Source organism: Rhinopithecus bieti, unplaced genomic scaffold (genome assembly GCF_001698545.2).
Source record: "Rhinopithecus bieti isolate Rb0 unplaced genomic scaffold, ASM169854v2 scaffold_39125, whole genome shotgun sequence".
Taxonomy (NCBI): domain Eukaryota; kingdom Metazoa; phylum Chordata; class Mammalia; order Primates; family Cercopithecidae; genus Rhinopithecus; species Rhinopithecus bieti.
Window position 1 is genome coordinate 1,305,272 of NW_016816262.1, and position 24,115 is coordinate 1,329,386.

Consider the following 24,115-nt stretch of genomic DNA (forward strand, 5'->3'; position numbering starts at 1 on the left):
GTCTTTCACATTAGCAGTGGCATGTAATACTTTGCTTGACTATAGAAAATAAACAACAGTTTCCATTTATATTATGCTTAAAAGGCATAAAACCTATCCCCCAAAATGTTGTGAACTGTTTACTGTTTTGGAGATTCATCAACTCTTTCATGAAAATAACTTAGGATATTAAAGATCTCTTTATAGGTGTTTTGGCCCTAAAATAGCCTCTATTACTCTAAAAACTTTCAGGAACATTTCAACACATCAATTAAGTTTATTCCTCAGGGCATTCACTTCTTTGAGATTCAGGTTTATTTTCTTGACTCATTTTGGAAAGCCAATTTAAACCTGCTTCTTAAATTACAAATCAGAAAAGAATTGGTTTACTTATAGCAGATATATTAACTCTCTCATAGTACTACTGATTATGTATACATTAAAATTATTTACCTTAACATCCAACATTAAAGAAACTGTCATCAGTAAAGCCAAACTCAGAAGAAGCAATGAGCCTTGCAACAAAAAAATTGGTGGAATGACCCTCTCGATTTTCAAATCTGCAGATTATTCAAGAACAAGATTTCCACACAAATGCACTGTTAACATTTTAATTCACATACTGACAATCCATTTTCTGTATGTTTTATAGTATTCACATTACATTAATTATTTAAAATGATCAATTTAATCTGTTGACACTTCAAAGTCTACAATAACATCATTGGTATACTCCATTCCCAAGTGAGACTGTTACGGGAAAATTGTTTATGTAATGCAGATATCAACCCTCTATTCCTCACATAACTGAATACATTTGGCAAAAATCTGATTCTGTATCCTCTACCAGTTCAAAATTTCCAGGGAAGACTATGAGTTGCTACAGAATATTTCCTTATGTGTCTGTCTGCTTCCATACATCTAAATCTTTAAAATTTTCACTGTTTTGATACTTTGTGCTCTTCAGCTCTTGCTTTTTGTCCTCATGGATTATCAAGGTTTTTTTTTAACCTTCCAAATAGAAATGTATTAGCTATTATTATCATAACATTCCCCCAAAATGCTTCATTTAAGCTTTATGTTATATATACAATCAATTAACAATTAGGGCGTACCTATCCTGCATTACTATTTGTAAGGGAGTTACTAAGATATTTATTATCATTTAATATTTCAACATGTCCAGGTTACTATTCAGAGGTAAGAACCATCTGTTGCTGCACAATGGATAAGCTCAAGCCAATGGGAAGACACCAATGCATGCAGCACAGTTTCTATCCAGCCTGGCTCATAGTCTGTCTCTGTTCCCAAGTCCATATTACAGCAGTTACCCAACTATTTGATCATCTCAGTCCTTCCGTAATATTCTCAATTTTAACAGTTCTTTCCATCATGAGAAAAATAATAGTTTTATGCAGAAATTATCAGTAAATGTATCGGTAAACACAAGCTCAACATCCCCAACTCCTAAACATCCTTCCACTTCTAAGTAATTGCATAGTGCATCTCTGCTTCCTACTTCATCTCTCTATTTAATGTGCTCTCCATTCATCTGTAGTCCTCTGCTCCCTCTTTCTCTTGTACATGTTCTTTTTTGTCTCTTGCTTAGGACTTTCCCTTAAATGCATTTAAATCCCTAAGGTTAAAGGATTCAGTAATGATCATCCTCAAAACGTCAAAGTCACCTCTGGTAACTACAATTGGGATCATCAAAATCTAGTAGATGAGAACATATTCTTAGTTCCCTATTTTCTGCAAGATCCAGGTCACACAATTCATCAAGTCCTGCTGAATTTACTTTTACAAACATTATCCTATTTCTTCCTGCCTTTTCAATGCTCCTCTCCATTTATCTCTCTGGTTCAGGATGTACTATCATCTTCTCTTACATTATTTTAGGAGTCTCTTAAATTGGCCCCCTGTGTTGGTCCTGAAACCCTGCCTCTGCACACTCTCATTGCAGTTAGAAACATTACTCTTAAATGTCATTCTCTTGCTGATAAGTCATCAATGGTTGATCAGAGCCTGCAGTAGAAAGTTGAACATGCCATATAATATGGTTTGGCTCTGTGTCCCCACCCAAATCTCATCTTGAATTGTAATAATCTCCACATGTCAAAGGCGGGACCAGGTGGAGATAATTGAATCATGTGGACAGTTTCCCCCATGCTTTTCCTGTGATAATAAGTAAGTTCTCATGAGATCTGATGGTTTTATAAGGGTCTCTTCCCGCTTCCCTCAACACTCATTCTCATTCCTGCCTCCCTGTGAAGAGGGGCCTTCCACCATGATTGAAACCTGAGGCCTCCCCAACCATGGGGAGCTGTGAATCAATTAAACTTCTTTCCTTTATATGTTACCCAGTCTCAGGTATTTCTGTATGTCAATGTGAGAACAGACTAATACACCACATGACCCATATCTGGTGTAAGACTTTCTCTTGATTTCATTTCTACAAACACTCTGCTAGAAATTTAAAACTGCAATGACATTAATTTTGAAAGTTATTTCTTTCCTCCACACTTACTTTACCCTGCCCCCCTTCTTCACGATTTTCCTTCTGTGTTTTTGTTGTTGTTGTTGTTGTTGAAATGAAGTTTCACTTTGTACCCCAGGCTGGAGTGTAGTGGAGCCATGTCAGCTCACTGCAACCTCCACCTCCCAGGTTCAAGCAATTCTCCTGCTGCAGCCTCTCCAGTAGCTGGGACTACAGGCGTATACCACCATACCTGGCTAATTTTTGTATTTTAAGTAGAGATGGGTTTTCACCATGTTGGCCAGGCTGGTCTCAAATTCCTGACCTCAGGTGATCCACCCGTCTCAGCCTCCCAAAGTGCTGGATTACAGGCATGAGCCTCCGCACCTGGCTGGATTTTTCATTAAATCCCAATTTCTGACTCACCAAACTCATTCCTCAACTAACTCTTCTCATTGATTTAATCATCAGCTCTGACACTGTATCCTTCAGAAAACCAGTGTTGCTAGACCAGAGTAAAAAGCCACATCCTCAAAGAGGTAGCAATATGATCCCTGAAGGGTACTTCAATATTTGCTTTTACCATATTTAATGATAAACCTCTAACATCTCTGACTCTAGTACTTGGCTGAAGGACCCACTTCCAAGTTAACTTTCTAACTGATGTGTCTGGTAGAGCGATGGTATATAAAATTTCCACACTACAATTTGTTTTTGAAATATTATAATGTAATCCATGTAATTTGGCATCTGAACATATATTTAAAACTTCTAATTATTTTAACTTTTACCTTTATACTGCTTGTTGAAGGTGATTATTTCTTAAATGACATGTAGCTGAAATTAATATTTTCACTTATACTTGCCGTTGGTCTCTGAATTTGCCAATCAATTAAAAAACTTGGCACATATCTGATGAGCAGGGAATAGTTTATCAAAGAAAAGATTGAATTTGGACTGTTATTATCTGAAAATTAATGAATTAGTAAATGAAGAGAAAGTATAGCCAGGATGGTGAGGTATTTTAAAAGACTGAAGACTTTCCAGGGTCCTGCTAGGTGAAGTGGTGAAATAAATGTATAAGCAAGAAAGAGCCAATCAGGTAGGAGGACAAAAGAGGGAGATGGAAGTATGGAGAAGAATAAGGTTTGAGAATTCGGAATATCAGAACAGGAAACACAAAGACTGGGGAAGGATTTTTTTTTCATGTTGACACCAGATGATATATATGTCAACGAGACTCACATCAACATGACATAACCACCAGTGTCAACATGACTGACTTGCTTGTTCCAGGCAAAGTTTACCTGGAAAAGATAAGACCGGAAATGAACAAATAACTTTATTGTTTGTTTCAGGAAATGTTTGCCGATCCATTTGTCAGAGACAATAGTTTTCCAACTTAGCCAAACCATTCTCTGATCAAGACTTGGTTCAGGACCCTCCCTTGGCAGTTTTCACCAATCCAGAACTGTACACAAATTTGCCAAATTCTAATTAGTTCCTTAGTTCCTTGCCTTGATAGAGATGCCTTAAACTACTGATTTTTTCTCCAGTCTTTAACGCTGTAAAAACTGTCAAGGTGTTCTTGTCTCTAAAAGCAGTAAGTTCTAAAGTTGAGTTTTAGTAACAGTTTTTGTAGTGATACTTTAGGAGAGTTCAGCAATCTAGTGGTTTCTCCAATATCCACTCAAGACTGTCTTGCTTCCCTGGTCTAAGATCTGAAACTTGTAAACAGTAGGTTCCACTGAGGCCCTTTGAGCTTCTGCCTAAGGTCTCTGGCTGTGATGATGGGGTAAGTCAGGTATTGGTTCTAAGTTTTTCTTGAGTTCTCGAAAGCTAACTTTACTTTGTCTCCTAGGAATCCCTTGATTAACTGATCAGATTTGAAATTTGTCATTCTCAGTGGAAACCTGTCTGCTGTATATTGATCCTCATCATTATTTTTGGAAACCTATGAAAGTGTTTTCATCAGGAAGAAGCGAGAACATAGTGATTGATAAATCTGTTTCTTGATTTGACCCCAGGGGTGGAGGAGTTCAGAAATTTCTCCTTACACTGGCATCCTTCTGATAAATTCTATTTCAGGCCAATTATTAAAATGTCATGGGAGCTTTTTCAGCATTGTTATGTTTTGTTGATGAGAGTCTGGCACTGCAAGACGTCTCCTTGCTAAACTTCTCTTTTGCCAGGAGTCATAGACAGATGGGGCCCAAAGCACAAGACCAAAAGCAAAGCTTTCCAATGGCCATTGCTGGACTCATGAGTTTTTATCAGTGGACACCAAAGTTCATGCGTCTTCTATCCTGGACCCTTGCTCTTGATACAGTATACGTATTTATTATACTGTAATTCCAGATGACAATCTGCCACGTTGGGTAACTTTTTATAACAACAAACGTTCATTTGAGAAGACACTTCGTACAGAAAGAAAATTAAATTCCCAACCTTCAATGGTCTTCAAAGCTAAAATCCTCTAAATCTCAATTCCTTCATAAACTTAAATTCCTTTAAGAACAAAGCAAGATCCTCAAGATTAGTCGTAAGCTCTGGTTCCATTCTAAGCTGAGAGCCATTGTCAAATATTTTACAAATCCTCTACAAGTTAAACTGAAATATATGGAATAATTTAAAATAATTCTAGGACTACATAATACAGGGCTCACAACTCTACCTCAGTTTACTCACATGCTGATAGCAGTACATAATACAGGGCTCACAAATATACCTCAGTTTACTAGTATGCTGACAGAAGCCTTCAATGCAACAAAAAGAAAAAATAAATGAAAAAGGGTGGGAACTTCCATGTAAAAGTGACCATTTTTAAAAAAGAATTACCAATGGGACTTGTGTGTTCATGTGATTTCCTTAAATGTATTTGTTGCCTTAGGAAAAGCTACTTCAACTTTCTGGACATCAGTTTTCTCATTTGTAAAATGTATGCACTTTATAATGGTATTGTGAGTGTTGGATATTAACAAATGTTATCTTCCTTAAAGCAGTGCTATGTAAATAGTAAAATCCTCAATAAATATTCACTGCTTTTTCTACCACTACTACCACCTCTATGAAGTCTTCATTAAAGATTACATTTCTTCATGATGCTTTTAGAAATAGATTATTCTTGCATAAATCAAAGAAAGGTACATATTTTCTTTCTTTCTTTTTTTTTTTTTTTTTGAATGAAGGGTAGAAATACTTATACCTTGTACATAGCTAAACCATTCAAACTGGGGTGCGGTGGGGAAGTAAAAGATATCATCATTCTTCCTTGATTTTTCTGCTTCATTTTCCTTCTTTAATTTTCTCTTCCTGTTTTCATTCATTTTGTGCTTATCTAGTTCTCCTCTTACCAACAGAATAAATAAACTCATTCTCCTCTCATGCTTCTTGTCTTTTCTGCTATCTCTACTCTTCTCCACTGCTATATTTGGAAACATCCTTCAGTAAGGAATTTATGTCATTGTATTCTAAATCTTTGTGAATTTGGAAGCACACAGGCTCCACACTTTACAGTGACTAGCCTTGACTAAGTCACTTACTTGAAAATACAGTAATAATAAATACCATATAGAACTGACAATGAGAACTAATGGTGATGTGTGTAATATTAGACAAATGTGCCCAATAAATGGTAGTCCTGGAATTCGTTTTTTTCTTAAGGTTGACCCTAACTTTGCAAATAAATGTTTACCATAATCTCTACTTGAATATCTATTTAGAATTTCAAATACAAAACTAATACCTGTTACAAAGTCCATTCCTTTCGCTTTAGTTCTTAAAGAAATGCTTCAAGATATTAGGCATATGTAAGTTCAAAGGCTGGGAATAATTGAATTGTATGGTTTTTTGCCCCCTGCCTTCAACCAATTGCCAGATATTGCTGACACACACACACACACACACACACACACACACACACACACAAAAACAGTGACACTTTATTCTAGTGTCACTATTCTAATTCTTATGCCTTATTATTTTTTACCTACATCATTTTATTCTACACAGAGCTGCCATATGCCTCTCCCAGTAGCGCTTTTCTCATAATATTAACACTCCCTGCTCAATACTCACAAGGAATCCTTATTGCCTACAAAATAAAGTCTACAATTTCTTTTGCTATTGCTGTGCTAATGGTACACATCCTACTGCAGTTTAAAAACTTTTTGTCACATTTCAAGATCTCTCCAATTGTAACATCTCCCTTTTATGTCGCATAGAACAAACGTTTCAGACTTGTGACGATATACATGTATTGTATATGCCTGTCATCTGTTCAGTTTGATAGTTCTGCTTTAATAGCATGTATAGACAACGGCATAGATAATGTAAGCGGGGGGTGGGGGATATACTTCCTTCCCAAGCAAGTTTATTTGCTCCTGCTATTATCTATCCACTGAGTACAGATACCTGTGTTAATTCCCTCCTGCTGAAGGCATTTGTATTTTCAGTCTCTGACATGAAAATTTATTTGTGGCACACATTTCTTTTATATAAGTCATTTTTGTTTGGGATAATTCAATAGTTGTTTAATGCCTGCATGCTTAAATTTAGAATGGTCACAAAATCTACCAATGATTTAAATATCAAAGGTGATAATTAATTTGTATTAATCTTTAGGTACATCTACTAACAAAAATATGATACAAGCAGAAGCAGAAAGGAAACAACTATTAAAAAGATGAATAAAACAAGCAGATTAAATTTGTCAAAGCAGGCTTGAGTAAAAGTGTACGCTAGAACTAGAAAACCAATCATAATAAATGAAGCACCAAAGAAATCCTTTCAGGATAAATTCTAATGGATAGTTTTTATATTGAGCATATCAAAATACAAATATTTATGGTGGTTTTGTTCATATTCGGTATGAAAACTCCCCTTTTTTGTGAATATAGACAACACCTCACATTACCTTCTCTATCACGTGTTAAGAAAATAAACATCTTTTTGAAGTAAATTTTGCCCTTATTTCCACAGAAGAAATAACCACTAACTGTATGCCTGAAAATAGCAGCATACTTGAAAAAGTTCAGCAAAATCCTTTACTGCTGTCAAAAACTAAATTTACAAGCCATATCTACCAGGGTAACTAGAAGTTAAAAGGATATTAAATTTACCTATATCATACCTCAGAACCTTTGATATAGGAAAGTCATAAAAAGACAAGAATGAGAGAGAGAGAGAGAGAGAGAGAGAGAATGTGCCAGGATTTATTTAATTAAATTTAAGCTTAACTTATTCCTATTTTTAGATTACCTAGAATGTCAGGGTAAGTGCTCAGGTATGAGTGGGGCAATTGAGTTGGGTAAATAAAATAAAGGCAAAAACTTAAAAAGACAGTATGTGTAGAAAAATGTGTTATTATATGATCAGATTCTAGAAATGAAATTAGCTGGGTAATATTTGTTTCTTAAGACCTTGAGGTTACTAGGGGTTTTATAAATAGCTTCTGTCTCTAAAGTTGACACAAAAGTCTCTATGCTTTTTAAGCAAACACTTTTACTCAAGCCACAGAATGCAATTTCAGTAAGGGCTGAACTTCATTATTTTGAGATCCCTTAAGAGCTTTATGGCTTTCTTGTATCATCCTCTCATGCAATGTCTCCACAATCTGCTGTTGCTCAGTAAAAAAAATACATATTTTTCACAAATACTTGCTTGAATTTTATGTAAACTCATTGAATAAGCTACACACCTATTGTATAGTTTCCACTTCCCTCTCATGAAGAAAATAGGTTTATTTACTCCATTAGCAAAATCAACAGAGCAGTGATGTGCTTCCAGAATATGTGTTGGGCTCAGTGAATTTCAGGTGTATCCACCTGGTGTTTGTTATGGTGAGAGAGAGTTGAAAACAATGGAGTCAGTATTTTAATTTCACATGTGGTCTAATGAAGTAGGTTAATCGAACTCCACCAAATAAAATATATCTCACGAACCAGTAGGGAGATTTAAAAAATGCTTAGGGGTAAATTGCAAAATGGTCATTAAAATTAAAACATTGTTTGTGATAACAATTATGAGGTATATTGACAGCTTATTGATACATTTTCTATTAAAGATTCATATTGCAAAATTTGGAGCAATTTTACTGATTTGGCAAGTCTTCTATAATAAAGTTGACATTTCGGTGATTTGGTAATATATATTTAATTTTTCTAATGAACAATAATTATATTGACAATTGCTATACAATAGTCACCTGAATGAAAATTGGCAAAAAGACAAAGTGAGAGACAGGGAGAGAATGTGTCAGGATTTATTTCATTTATTTTCAGCTTAATTTACTTCTATTTTTAAATTACCTAAAACATCAGGGTTTTATCTGCTTTGTTATTTTCTATTTTATTTAATTAATTAATTTATTTATTTTGAGACAGAGTCTCATTCTGTCGCCCAGGCTGGAGGGCAGTACTGCGATCTCGGCTTACTGCAAGCTCTGCCTCCCGGGTTCACGCCATTCTCCTGCCTCAGCCTCCTGAGTAGCTGGGACTACAGGCGCCGCCACCACGCCCGGCTAATTTTTTGTATTTTTAGTAGAGACGGGGTTTCACCGTGTTAGCCAGGATGGTCTCGATCTCCTGACCTTGTGATCCGCTAGCCTTGGCCTCCCAAAGTGCTGGGATTACAGGCGTGAGCCACGGTGCCCGGCTGCTTTGTTACCGTTATTTGGTCTTTGCAGTCCAATCTTTCTGATTCCTTCAAATAGGTGCATCTGGCTGAGTAATTACATATACTCTTGCTCCAAACAAAAAGCATCCTAACTGATCAGTTTATTCATTCCTTCGTTTGTTGGATATTGAACACCAACTATGTGCCATTACTTAGACAGAAGCTGATAATACAAAGCTAAAATTCAATGCCCTCTTGGCTTTCTATTGCACATATTCTAATAGGGAAGGACAATGAAGTTACAGTGAATAACAATGTAGTACAGTGGGTAGTATAATATATAAGTGGCCAGAATGATGAGAATTAGAGACAAAGGAGCTTGAATTTATTGTATTTATCAAGTTACTCCTTGATAAGATAAACTTCTGATTCTTCATGTAAAAAGACACATATTTTAATAGTGAAGGAGCAAAATTGTTGACATACATTTTAAAATGTGAAAAGTTAAAATCAGTTCAAAGCATTTTGAGTTTGCATAAGTATAGAACTAATGGGGCAATTAAGTGCCAAAAATATCAAAATAGCAATTAACAAATAACCACCACAGTTATTTTTTAAAAGCTTAATTAAATACGAGAAGAAATGTCCTTAAATGATGTAATTTCTTAATAAATCCAATAAAATGCCATATATTTCCTTTTAAAAAAAATTTTAACAGTCCTACTCCTTATGTTTTAAATAAGTTGACTTGTTTTCCAAGGTGTTAACTGTTGACCGTTGGGCTTCTGGGTTAGTGACAAAAATTGATTTTTATTTGTAAAAGTTATAGAATCCAATACAGTTTATTTGGCAAGAATGAGAAAAATGAAATGACAGGTGTCCATAAGCCACTTAACCATATCTAGAAAATGTTTGACTTTTTTGTTCTATAGCACTGCTTTGGTGGTGGTGGTGGTAATGGTGTGGTGGTAGTGGTAATTTTGGAGGAAGGAATTAATTACAATTTAAAGAGAGAGGATTGAGTGGTATTTTTGATTTAACCGGTTTGAATTTTATTGTTCCTGTTCAAGAATTTCTTTGGCTACAAAACTTAACATTTAGGTATTAATACAAATAGAATTATATTGAATCAGCACGAGTAACGTAGTCTTATGTCACATTAAGTTTAATGGTCACTTTGACCCATTGAAACAACGATTAAGGACATTATAGAATTGATAAGCTATCTTTACATTTTTCCTACATGTATTTATGCAATAAGGTAAACAAATGGATCTGTTTAGACCTGTGGTACAAAATCAAACCGAAGCTCCATAAGAAATCCCTCATAAAATTACTTTTCTGAGAAACTTAAATTTATATAGCATTTCAAAAAAATTAAGGCAGTATTCTTCTAATAAGGTGACACATGAATGATGCCCAGAAAGCCAATAAACATAGGAGTTTAAGAAAGTACAGTCACAACATCATGAACACGGTCCTTGAAACGGTTTCAAAAAAAGAGGCAAAATGTCTGTGAAATGCTTTGATTTTATTTGATATTAATGAGACATATGCTCTCAAGGTATGACACCGAAATCCTATCAGGAAATAGGCTAGAAAGGGACCACATCCAAGAGGCCGATTTTTGGTGCAAAGATAGGTTCTGATTGCCAATCAATGTGTGCTTCCCCCATAGACTACTTTAGCAAATTAATTTCTTGAATGACAGCAATGTGGAATCTAACTTATACTAACAGTAGTTTTAAGGTAGAAAATACAATAGTTTCACAAACTTATTTCAAACATGTGTTTTTTAAAATAACAGCTTGGCCGGGTGCTGTGGGCTCAGGCCGTGTGATCCTAGCACTTTGGGAGGCCGAGGTGGTGGCGGGGGAGGGGTGGGTGGGATCACCTGAGGTCGGAGTACGAGACCTGCCTGACCCAACATGGAGAAACCCGTCTCTACTAAAAAATTACAAAATTAAGCGGGTGTGATGCAAACATGACTGTAATCCCAGCACTCGGGAAGGCTGAGGCAGGAAATCACTTGAACCCCGGGAAGAGGTGGGAGTTTGCCTGTGGGTGAGACGCACCACGTGCACTCCAGCCTGGGCAAAAGATGTGAAACTCCTCTCAAAAAATAAATAAATAAATAAAGTAAATAAAATAAAATAAATAAAAAATAAAATATATAATAAAATAACAGCTATTAAGATCCTCTTACTATTTTATACTTTTACTATTTTTTACTTCTTTTTTTATTTTAAAATGTACTTACACTTAGCATCTTTGCTTATTCTTCCTATTTGCATGTCAGTCTTTTATCAAGATCATGTTTGCTCACCTGAAAAAATTATTTTATATTTATTTATCATAAGTCTATGATGATAAACTCCATCAGATTTGTTTTGTTTTGTTCTTGGATCTCACTCTGTCACCCAGGCTGGAGTGTAGTGGCAGGATCTTGGCTCACTGCAACCCCCACCTCCTGTTCTCAAGCAATTCTCATGCCGCAGCCACCTGAGTAGCTGAGATTACTGGCATCCACTGCCATGCCTGGCTAATTTTTGTATTTTTAGTGGAGACAAGGTATTGCTATATTGCCTAGGTTCACCTCAAACTCCTGAGCTTTACTGATCTCCCTGCCTCAGCCTCCCAAAGTGCTGGGATTGCAGGTGTGAGCCACTGCGCCCGGCAAGATTTCTCTTTTTTACATAAAAACATTTTTGTCTTTTTTGATAGAATACAGTTTCACTCTGTACATTTATTCTCAGTACACTGAGGATCATATTGCACTGTCTTAGCTTCCACTGTTGCTATTGAAAATCAGCCTGTAAGACTAACTGCATTTTTTATTTCAATATAGGTACTGGGCTGTGTGCTCTTCAGTGGCTTTAGACATTTGTTTGTCTTAGATGTTTAACAGTTTCACTGTGATTTGTACAAATGTGGATTTCTTTACATTTAATCTCTTGGGGCTCTTTGGCGTTAACACAATTTGAGATTTTGTGTCTTTGAACGATTCCAGATTTTTAACCATTATAGCAGCAAGTATTTCCTCGTCCCCATTTTCTCAATTGTATCAGTATGAAACACTGCTTAAATCGATATTTAGACTTTCTGCTTTTTTATGTTTATCTTTTAATGTGTCATTCAAAGTTTCTTCTCTTTATCTCTGTATTCTATTGAGGAAAATTACTTATATTTCTGTTCTATTTCTAATTCATGTAATATTTGGAGAATAAGAGTGCATCCTGGATAGATATTTAAAATAAAAGTGATGGAAATAAGTTCATTAGCTGCCATGGCATTGTGGCTTGCCAGTTACTTCTCCTTCTTCAGTTTTGACCTGTTCTTTGTAGTTTCTTTAAGACACATATTTTACATATTAGTATATTTCATAAAATATTGAAATAATCAAAATTATCTAAATGAAGTCATGACTGGATCATGATCTTTGTACAATCTCAGTTTTTCACTCTTAAAAAACGGGCCATGATGCTTTTCCTATATTGCCTGCTTGTTAGATTTTCTACTTGATGGCCGGAGGCATTATTATGGAAATAGTGTCAAGAAGTAGCAGATCTATCCCGATGGCCTGGATTTGATCACACTAGTTATGAGTTTCCACCATTATCTGCTTACTCTCTGAAACATTTGTGAGTGCATTTAACTGCATGCAACAAAAACTTGACTCTTGAAGCTTAACTAAACATTGGTTTTCTCACATAATCAGTCTAAAGATAACGTTTTTTCAGGAACAATAAGGTGTCTCCTCCTCAATGTCCTTATGGCCTCGGCCCCTTCTATCATTTTGCTTTGCTGTTCTTAATATATGAATTTAATGATTGTGTGGACATGGTAAGATATTTGCAATGTCCTGTGTCCCATATACACAACACAGACAAGCATAGATAAAAGAGAAACAAGCAGAAGGTAAAGTAAATATAAAGGAGAATTTATTCTACATCACTTTATTGTTGGTGAAACAGAACAGTGTATAAAGGATTATTACTTTCATTTTAATGTTATTCAGCACTAGGATTCTTTATTTACAAATGCCTATATAGAAAAAGAAAAAAAAATGTATTTAAACACCTTACTACACATGTTCAGATGTTGAGAATTAATTCCCAAACAAAATGATGTAAGTGCATTTTATTCCCATTTTTCCCTTTGCAGAAGCCACATGAAGTGATGTCTAAGTTCTGTTATTTGAGTATGTAAAAGGATTTAGTAATGTCTGAAGAATGATGAAAAAAAAATTTATTGCACAATTGCAACTATGAGCCTGCTCAGGAAAATACACAAGAAGGCCTTTTTTTCATGTCTTTCCTATTAATATTAAAATTATTTTCAGTGTGCTCTTCACATGGATTTAAAACTGATTGTTCAGATTAACAAAATAATACAACTCACCCTTATTAAGGTATTCTCATGACTACAGGTTTGCAATCATCTTATACACTTTGTCTTACAGAGAGAAGGATGATGTAAGGTTTCTTTTTAAGAATAGACCTCAGCTGTTGAAGTGAATAAATATAACTGCAAAATATGAACATTTGCACAGCCTGTCTCAATCATGAATTGGATGTCACAGATACAATGTTCAGCCTAGAGGCACACGAGGTTCTTTTTAAAAAATAGGCACTTTTCCACATGACAGCCAAGTACACGGTAACTTTGTAGCCATTTCCAATCTCTTTAAAATCAGAGAATATATATTTTGATAATTTCTTGGCATGCTTTTAATATGGTTACTATTTTAAATGGTACATCTGTATTCTCCTAAATGATAACACCTATCTCAATTGGTTTCTGCTTTCCTATGTGCCCATCAAAGAGTATCTTTACAAAGATGAAACAATTTCTCTTATTGTGAGAACCATGACTTTAGCATAATTGAAGCATCTCCCAAGAAACATTTGAGGCATGGGATAGTTTTCCTGAAGTCAGCAATATACAAATCAACATGAGTAATTTATATATTATGCACCATCTACATTTTTATCAGATATGATGGAAATTGTTTCTAAGGTTTCAAGTACCACACCTACTGTTCATGTTGTCTGAAAATAAACATTACTAGTGCTGCTTATGTGATTCTTAATAATAATATCTGCAACATTACTGCTTGATGAAGTACTAAAAAGTCACATAGCTTAAGATAAATATTGAACCATAAATGTTTTTCTGTGTATCGTGTAACTCACTTCACATACCATACCATAGGAAAACATTCCATGCTTGGCCAACAATGCCTTACAAATCCAAGAATCTCAGCAAAATATCATTCATTATGTAAAAGATCATGTGTTTTTTCCTAAAATGTATATGATCATCTTAATTTGCACAAGATTTTTTCAAGTAATTAAACTTGTTGATTGTAACAATCTTTGGGATTATTCAGGAACTCTCTATCTACACCAGCAATGGAACAGTTTTTATTATCGTACATATCTGAATGAACATTCAGCTGGCAGTGTATTTTATTCAAATGATACTTAATTACGAGTTTCGATTTTGAACATGTGGCCCTTGAAAGAAACAGTCAGAATCAATGGGACTTGCAGCAAATGTTGAACTCACTATGCCAGACACAAGCGGCAGCTCCACGACCGGGGGTGTTGCATCCTCTACCCTTTGCATATGCAATCTGGACCAAGGTTAGAAAGCTAATTAAAATCTCTCTTGGGGTCATGCAACAGAGGAAAATGGAGGCATAACTAGAGTAAAGAGAAAAAATGGCAAAAATTGAAAAAATAATAAGAATTTCCATTCCTGTCTATTACACAATAATAGGCAGAAGGAAAGGAAATACACTTGTTACCAAAATTCATTGAAAATTATAAGACTATGTTAACAGTCAAGATGCAATGAACAATAAACATAGTCCCCAGAACAAACACAGGTGTGTCCTATAATTTCCTGTCGGGTTGATGGACATAGGTGATAGAAGCTCATTAAGTGATTGTAGGGGAAGAACTCTTAACCCCAATATGAGGAAAAGACAGAAGGGAAAACTGGGTCCAACCTATTTTGGCTGATATTTTGGGGTATCTTAATATCACACAATTATCAAACACAATGCTTCAATCAAGTCACAGTGATTTTCTCTAGTATATCTTTTCCATTTGTATTTTCCCCAAATTATCATCGTAAGGAAAAACTGTAGTGATGTGATACATTCTAAAATTCAATTATATCAATTTAACAATTATTCAAATATTCTACTACATACTTTAAGTTTTATGATAGAGGTTTTTATGTGTATATGTAGCATAATTCCTGACTGCAATTATTTCTCCATTTTGGAAACATAGTTCTCTGCTGATTACAGTTATTCCCCATCACCATAATGCTTGCACAGCAATACCTGGACTAATATTACGTGTATTCATAATTTTGCTTCATCATTCAAGACTGATTGATATAAAGCTCAGTGTATTTCATGTTTAGTTAGGGACAGGTGCACCTCAATGCAGATGGTTGCATTGATTGAACACCTCAATTTAAGTCACATTATCATTCTACGTGTACAGGCAGTACTGGCTCACTGTCCATAGAACTCATTTCTGTTTTTGCACAGCACACAACTTGACTTTACCTTTCCCAGCTTCCTTTCTTTCTTTCTCTCTGCCTTTCTTTTTCTTTCTTTTTCTTTCCTTCCTTCATTCCTTCCCTCCTTCTTTCCTTCCTTCCTTCCTTCTCTTTCTCTCTCTTTCTCTCTCCTTTTCTCTCTTTCTTTCTCTCTTTCTCTCTTTCTTTCTTTCTTTTCTTCTTTCTCTTTCGAGATGGAGTCTCCCTCTGTCACCAGGATGGAGTGCAGTTGTACAGTCTTGGCTCACAGCAACCTCTGCCTCCCGGTTCAAGTGATTCTCCTGCCTCAGTCTCCCAAGTAGCTAGGACTACAGGCACATGCCACCACATCCAGCTACTTTGTGTATTTTTAGTAGAGATGGGGTTTCACCATGTTGGCCAGAATGGTCTCGATCTTTTGACCTCATGATCTGCCCACCTTGGCCTCCCAAAGTACTGGGATTACAGTTGTGAGCCACTGCACCCAGGTTACCTTCTCCAGTTTTCATTGCTGACTGTCCATGACAAAGCCTAATTAATGATGGAGAGCAATGGTGAGAGGTGCACCTTCCATGCGTGGCCCATTAAAACTCCCACTCCTCTTCCTTTTACTGGTTGGGATGGAAATGATTCACAAGGTTATTTGTGAATTATTATAGGGTGGGGGGAATTCCCAAAGTATATCATTTGGCTGCCTGCCCATAAATTTGCTCATGGCAGTATAACGTGAGTCAAAACTAAAACTTTAATGCATGACGTCATGGATATTCAGGATTTGTCTTTTACAGTGGATAGTATTAGTTAAGTCAATTAAGCCCCTTACATTTTTTTTCGACCACACCTACTCCCCTTGCTCCCCAGAGGCAGCCATTCTAATGAATTGAGTGTGTGTGTGTATATATATATATATATAATATATATGTAATTTATATATATAATATATATAATTTATTTCCTTCTAAATGCATATATTTGAAGACTAATTTCCTTCAGTGCATTATACATACTGAATTTTGTTTCTTATTTATTTTCACTTAGCACTTTCTTCATTTTAATTTATTTTTAATTGACATATAGTAATTATATACATTTATAGGGTAAAATGTGATGTTTTAATACATGTTTAGATTGTGAAATGGTGAAACAAGCTAATTAATCACTTCATCGAGTCACATCATTATCATTTTTCTGTAGGGAAATATTTAAAATGTATATATTCTTTTAGCAGTTTTGGAATATAGGGTGCACTGTTATTTATTATAGCCACGTTCTGTGCAGTATTACTAAACAGGAGGGCCTGTTTAACTGAAACTTTGTACAGAAAAACAAATATCACATCATCTCTCACGTATCTGTGGAGTCTACAAAAGCAGAACTCATGGACATAGACAGTAGAGTGGTGGTTACCAGAGGGTGGTATTTGGGGTGGGTTGGGAAGAAGAGTTGTTGGACACTCTTAAAATTGATCCATGTTACTAGGTGCAGAGCGTGAGTGTCGCTCTTCAGCACTGTGTAGTGCCTGCAGTGGGCATCTTCCACATTTCACTGTACCTCAGTGATAGACTTCCAAATGGCCTCAAATTTCCCTCCAAGCAAGACTAAAACAAATACCTTCTGTATGTGCCATGAGGAACCTCTGTTAGAGTTTCTAGGGGTTGCATACCCAGGAGCACGATTGCTGGGCCATGTGAAATGCAGGTATGTAACTAAGCAATCCAAGATGCTCTTCAATGGCTGCAGCAGGTACTTTTCCATCAGCAAGAGAGTTTCTCCATTCCCCACATTCTCTAGTTTCATAACGTATTTGCTAGTGTAATAAGTGTGAAGTGAGTTGACATTATTCTTTTAATTTACATGATTCCAGATAGTGAGTCTGAGTAGTTTAGTATGTGCTTGCCATTCTTAAGGTTCCATTTATACTAACTGCCTATTTACATCTTTTGCCTTCTTTCTTGTAGAGATTTCTCTTGTTATTTTAATGTTTTCTAAAATGTGTTTATTGTAGACAGTGTTTTCTTATGTAATTTTAACATTGCAAATATCTTTCCCAAAGTTATCCTATGGTTGTAAAGATACTCAGAGCAGAATTTGAGAATATTACACACAGCAAAAATTATCTTGTATTAGAAACAAGCTAAAGTAATTAAAATTATAAAAAGGATGTATTACCTGGCCTCACTTCCTCACACTGCGGTTGTATTTATATTAATGAGTAGAGATATTTTTAGGTAAACAAATTTCTTTGACACCTCATATAGTGAAATAATAGCTTATATGGTCTACTTGTCTAAATAAATGTTTTTTTTACAAAAACCTTATGCCACAAAGATTAAGTAGTTACCTTTAGTAATATTAGTGATTATTTTTGCATAGGATCTAATAGATGATAATGTGGATAATTCTACTTATGATATGTTCTGTTACAGTATACTTTGAAATTAAGAGTAAGAGTTATTTGCCTATAAAACTTATTCTAATAAAATTATATTATTTTAGGAAAGTTGGTTTTTTAGATCCAAAATTTTCAAATATTGACATCGTATTTATGTTTAATAGTTTAGTTGATTAACCAGTTTCATTTTACTTTCTAAACTATAAGTTGAGTTTGGACTAACGATAATTCCATTTCTGGTCTGAAATTTGCCAGCACCAAAGAATTGTTTTAAGATGTATTTTCAGACAATGTGGGCAGTTCAGCCCAATAATCGGTACTTCTAAAAAACTGTTCAAGGAAAAAGCCAATGGCCTTTCAGCAGCGAGCTAATGCATACATTATCCACATCTTTCAGCTCATGTTTCTCTTTGTTGAGAACTTAATAGCACAGGTTGGGAGCTCTAGCTTCAAAAACAAACTTGAACCTACCAGCTGTGTGAGCTGTGGCACCCCCTTGCTTTTTTGTGCTTCATTTCCTTCATTTGTTACATGGGAGCAATGAAGCTGCTCATATTAAATATTTGTAAGGAATAGATTGTGGAATGTGCATGATATACTTAGCACAGCACCAAATATGTAATAACCGTCCTATACATTTCCATTGTTAGTATTTTCAAAAATTTTCTCCCATTTCAAAGTCTGGAAATTTCCCACTTTCCTAACCAATTCTTTCTGATTCCTTTAGTTTATAAGGTTCTCTCTCCTTCCTCAAAACTTCTGCAGCGTTGGTATAATTCACAGAAATTTTAACACTTCATTATCCTCTATAATCTACTATTTTAAAATATTTTATGGACATTAATTCTGTCTCACTAAACACATAACAAGCTGCCAGAGATAGAGATAACTTTCCATACTTTTCTTGTCTTGTCTTAGCCACAATGGAGGTGGAGGCAGTAAAGACTTTTGACAAGCTCATTGTTCTTTACAAAGAATAGCAATTAAAAACAATTTAAGGGAGTATGTGTTTTACAGTGATTATTATTTCATGAATTTTTAAAAGAAGGTTGTGTGGGATCCTTTATAAGTGTGAATATCAAGTCCTGTACTTATGGTCAAATAAATATATTTAAGGCAGCATTATAACTTCTTACTGACCTAAAAAATACCTAAAAGTGATTCTGACTCCTCCTCAGTTTGTCATACGACAATCTCTTGTGATAAAGGCATATATTCATGAACAAATTAAATGCCTAACAGAGTACTCAAGGCTAAGTTTAGTTCAAAATATATTTAAAATAAATGTCTTATTGCCTGGGTGCAGTGGCTCATGCCTGTAATCCCAGCACTTTGGGAGGCCGAGGTGGGTGGATCACCTGAGGTCAGGAGTTTGAGACTAGCCTGGCCAACATGGCAAAACCCTGTCTCTACTAAAAATACAGAAATTAGTCAGGTGTGGTGGCAGGTGCCTGTAGTCCCAGCTACTTGGGAGGCTGAGTTGGGAGAATCGCTTGAAGCTGAAAGGCAGTGGTTGCAGTGAGCCGAGATCTCACCACTGCACTCCAGTCTGGGTGAAAGAGCGAGACTTGGCCTCAAAAAATAAATAAATAAATAAATAAATAAATAAATAAATAAATAAATAAATGTATGTCCTATTCATTTATTCAATGTAAGATCAACTATATATTACTGTCTCTGAGCTGCCCAGTATATGTGGCTTAAATAGCCTAAATTGAAAATCATGAAAGTTTCTTGCAAAGATCTCCCTTCCCCTTTGGGAAGAGGAGTTCCTTTCACCAAAATCCTTGAAATTGGAGGAGAAGGAAATGGATGAACACGAGAAGATGAAAATATAAACTTAGAAAACAGCTTTTGATCTTGAAAGGCCTCAAAAATATTGTCTATATTTATATTTCATGCTTCGTGGCCAATCCTTTTCCTATACAGCTTTTAGAATTTTCTTTCTTACAAACACAATAGATAAGTTTCCTCCTTTGTTTAAGGTCTTTCAAATGTACCCCGAGTCTGACTTCACTGCAAACTCATAGCTGGGTGTACAAGGCCCTTTACTGATACAGCCTGCTCACATGTCCAGGCCAATTTCTTGCCACTGTCCTATGAAGCACAATACCAAGTTTCTCAATTCTCAGTTCTCAGAACATGGTTATCTCTTTGTTTGTTACAGTGTCCATCCATTTGCTCTTCTGTCTTGAATATATTTCTCATTTTTTTTTTCAAATATTTATTTTAACATTTATTTCAAGATTTATTTCGAGTTTGTTCTTCAGCAATCAGGTATGACTTCCTTTTGGAGTCCTCTTCTAATGCTATGTACTCTGATAAAATCATAACAACCCCTTCACAAACACAGCTCCTCAGTACAGACACATGCATGCACACACACACACACACACACACACCTTTCGCAGGCATATTTTTCACCCATACCGATGATCTGTCATAGTGTCTATAAAATTGTGTTGTAGTCAATTTGTTAGTCTTTCTCACATCCCATGCTGACCTTTTTCAGACAGGAACTTTCTTCTTTCATATGTAGGCTCTACCATTTCATCTTGACATACAATGAGTGTTAAGTAGATGCTTATTGAGAAGTGACTCAGTTATGTAGCTTTGCAAAAAGTGTTGATATTATGGAGACTAAAGAGATTAATGATAATACAGCACATTTGTATCTCCCTGTTTTATCTTAAATTATTTAAATTACCTTGCAGCAAAGAAAATGGCGCCATTAAACTGTACATTTTAAACAAAAACAAATAAATACGGAAGCAAGAACACGTCCGTGGGAAATAACAATCAGAGAGAACCTGTTCTAGGATATGCACCTCTATGTGTAACTCTTCCATAGGCTGGACACTTAGATATACATTTCTTACTGCACCTAAGAATTTCAGAACAAAAATACAGATAGTTTATAAAACTCCATGGGTTTTCAGCACCAAATGCTTTGGAACATAACTTATTCCTAATATAAAGCATTCAAGAATGGTAGAAAAGTATGCTCGATATAATAAAGTCACCAAAATTATACTTTGTGGTGTTAACAACTTCTAACATTTGTGTGTATCCTGCTAAGTGTATATCCTACTAAGTATACATAAGTCATATATATATATATATATAAAGCATATATATAAAGCATATACATATATATATAGAGAGAGAGAGATTTGCAACAATTTTAAAGATTTTTTTGATAAGACTCCTATGGTTACGAACCATAAACCAACAAAAGCAATAACAGCTACAGTGGGTTCTTCTTATTTTATTTCTATATTTTGAATAACTATTTTATATTCTGTTTTGTATTAGACAGTATATCCTATATGTTTTTTCATTTTAATAAATACAAATCTATATTACATAATGTTTCATTGTGCTTACATGCAACATTATTGATCTGCACTACTTTAGAAAATGTCACCAAGATTGCTTTCGGTGCTTTCACTTATAAACAATATAGCTATGAACATCCAAACACATACGTCTTAGACTGTGAATGGACAGAGAAAGTGAAAAATTGCCACAAGCCTGTAATGAGCTGAAACCAATTCAAAAGGAAAGTTTTTCCCATTTTTTCCACACTATCTTTAAAAGGATGCTGGTCAGGCACAGTGGCTCACAGCGGTAATCCCATCACTTTGGGAGGCTGAGATGTGCCGATCATGAGTTCAAGAGCTCAAGACCAGCCTGGTCAGCATGGTGACCAGAAAGAGAACCCCTTTCTCTACTAAAAATACAAAAAATTATCTAGGCATGGTGGTGCACACCTGTAGTCTTAGCTACTCTGGAAGCTGAGGCAGCACAATTGCTTGAACGTGGTAGGTGGAGGTTGCAGTGCGCCGAGATCATGCCATTGCACTCCTCCAGGCTGGGCAACAGAGCGAGACCCCATCTCAGAAAAAAAAAGAAAAAAGATGCTTGCATAGCAAAGAGTCTTGGAAGGTTGAGGCGGTGTCTCTCTTTGGAGCAAAAGGCAGTCATATTTACTCTTCAGTGAAGATATGGGTTCTTGACCAGAAGACACAGATGCCTCTAACTCACATGGGGCTTAGCAAAGATGTTGAAGATGTTCGAGTCAATCTTAGGACTATGAGAAAATATCAATGGGTTTACATGAGGCATTCTAACAATATATGTGGTTATGGAAACCCATATATATCAAGGATATTACTAGAACTTCAGAAGCTGCTCCCATACTCCCACAGAATCACCAATGGTGACTTTAAATACAAAGTATGCTTTTTTTTTTTATTACAGTTAAAGTTCTGGAATACATGTGTAGAACGTGCAGGTTTGCTACACAGGTATACATGTGCCATGGCATTTTGCTGCACCCATCAACCCGTCATCTATCCTAGGCATTTCTCCTAATGCTATCCCTCCCCTAGCCCCCCATCCCCAGAGAGGCCCCAGGGTGTGATGTTCCCCTTCCTGTGTCCATGTGTTCTCATTGTTCAACTCCCACATATGAGTGAGAACATGTGGTGTTTTATTTCCTGTCCTTGTGTTAGTTTGCAGAGAATGATGATTTCCAGCTTTGCCTGCAAAGGATATGAACTCATTCGTTTTTAAAGCTGGATAGTAATTCCATGGTGTGCATGTGCCACATTTTCTTTATCCATTCTATCATTGATGGGCATTTGGGTTAATTCCAAGTCCTTGCTATTGTGAATAGTGCTGCAATAAAAACACATAAATCATAGTAGAATGATTTATAATCCTTTGGGGATATACTCAGTAATGGGATTGCTGGGTTCTAGATCCTTGAGGAATTGCCACACTGTCTTCCACAATGGTTGAACTAATCACGAGTGAACTCCCATTCACAATTGTTACAAAGAGAATAAAATACTTATGAATACAACTTAAAAGGGCTGTGAAGGACCTCTTCAAGGAGAACAAAAAAACACTGCTCAAGGAAATAAGACAGGATACATACAAATGGAAAAACATTCCATACTCAAGGATAGGAAGAACCAATATTGTGAAAACGCCCATATTCCCCAAAGTAATTTATAGATTCAATGCTGTCTACATGAAGCTACCATTAACTTTCTTGACAGAATTAGAAAAAACTGCTTTAAATTTCATGTAGAGTCATAAAAAGGGCCCATATAGCCAAGACAATCCTAAGCAAAAAGAAAAAGCTGGAGGCATCATGCTACCTGACTTCAAACTATACTACAAAGCTACAGTAACAAAAACAGCATGATACTGGTACCCAATCAGATGTATAGACCAATGGAACAGAACAGAGGCCTCAGAAATAATGCCAAACATCTACAACCATCTCATCTTCAACAAATCTGACAAAAGCATGGGGAAAGAGTTCCCTATTTTATAAATGGTGCTAGGAAAACTGGCTAGCCATACGCAGAAAACTGAAACTGGACCCCTTCCTTTCACCTTACACAAAAATTAATTCAAGATGGATTAAAGACATAAATATAATACCTAAAATCATAAAAAGCCCTGGAAGAAAACCTAAGTGGTACCATTCAGGATATTGGCATGGGCAAAGACTTCACGACTAAAACATGAAAAGCAATAGCAACAAAAGCCAAAACAGACAAATGGGATCTAATTAAACTAAAGAGCTTCTGCCCAGCTAAAGAAACTATCATCAGAGTGAATAGGCAAACTACTGAATGGGAGAAAATTTTTGCAATCTACCCATTTGACAAAGGGCTAATATCCATAATCTACAAGGAACTTAAACAAATTTATAAGAAAAAAAACAATCCCATCGAAAAGTGGGTGAAGGATATGAACTGACACTTCTCAAAAGAAGACATTTATGTGGCCAACAAACATATTTTTAAAAAGCTCATCATCACTGGTCATTAGAGAAATGCAAATCAAAATCACAATGAGATATCATATCATGCCAGTTAGAATGACAATTATTAAAAAGTCAGGAAACAGCAGATGCTGGAGAGGATGTGGAGAAATAGGAATGCTCTCACACTGTTGGTGGGAGTGCCAAGTATGTCTTTGTCCTTAACTGTAGCTCACACTTTTTAATGTTTAAATGTAGAATTTTATCATAATTTATTATTGTTTTTATTTTCTTGAATAGATGTATA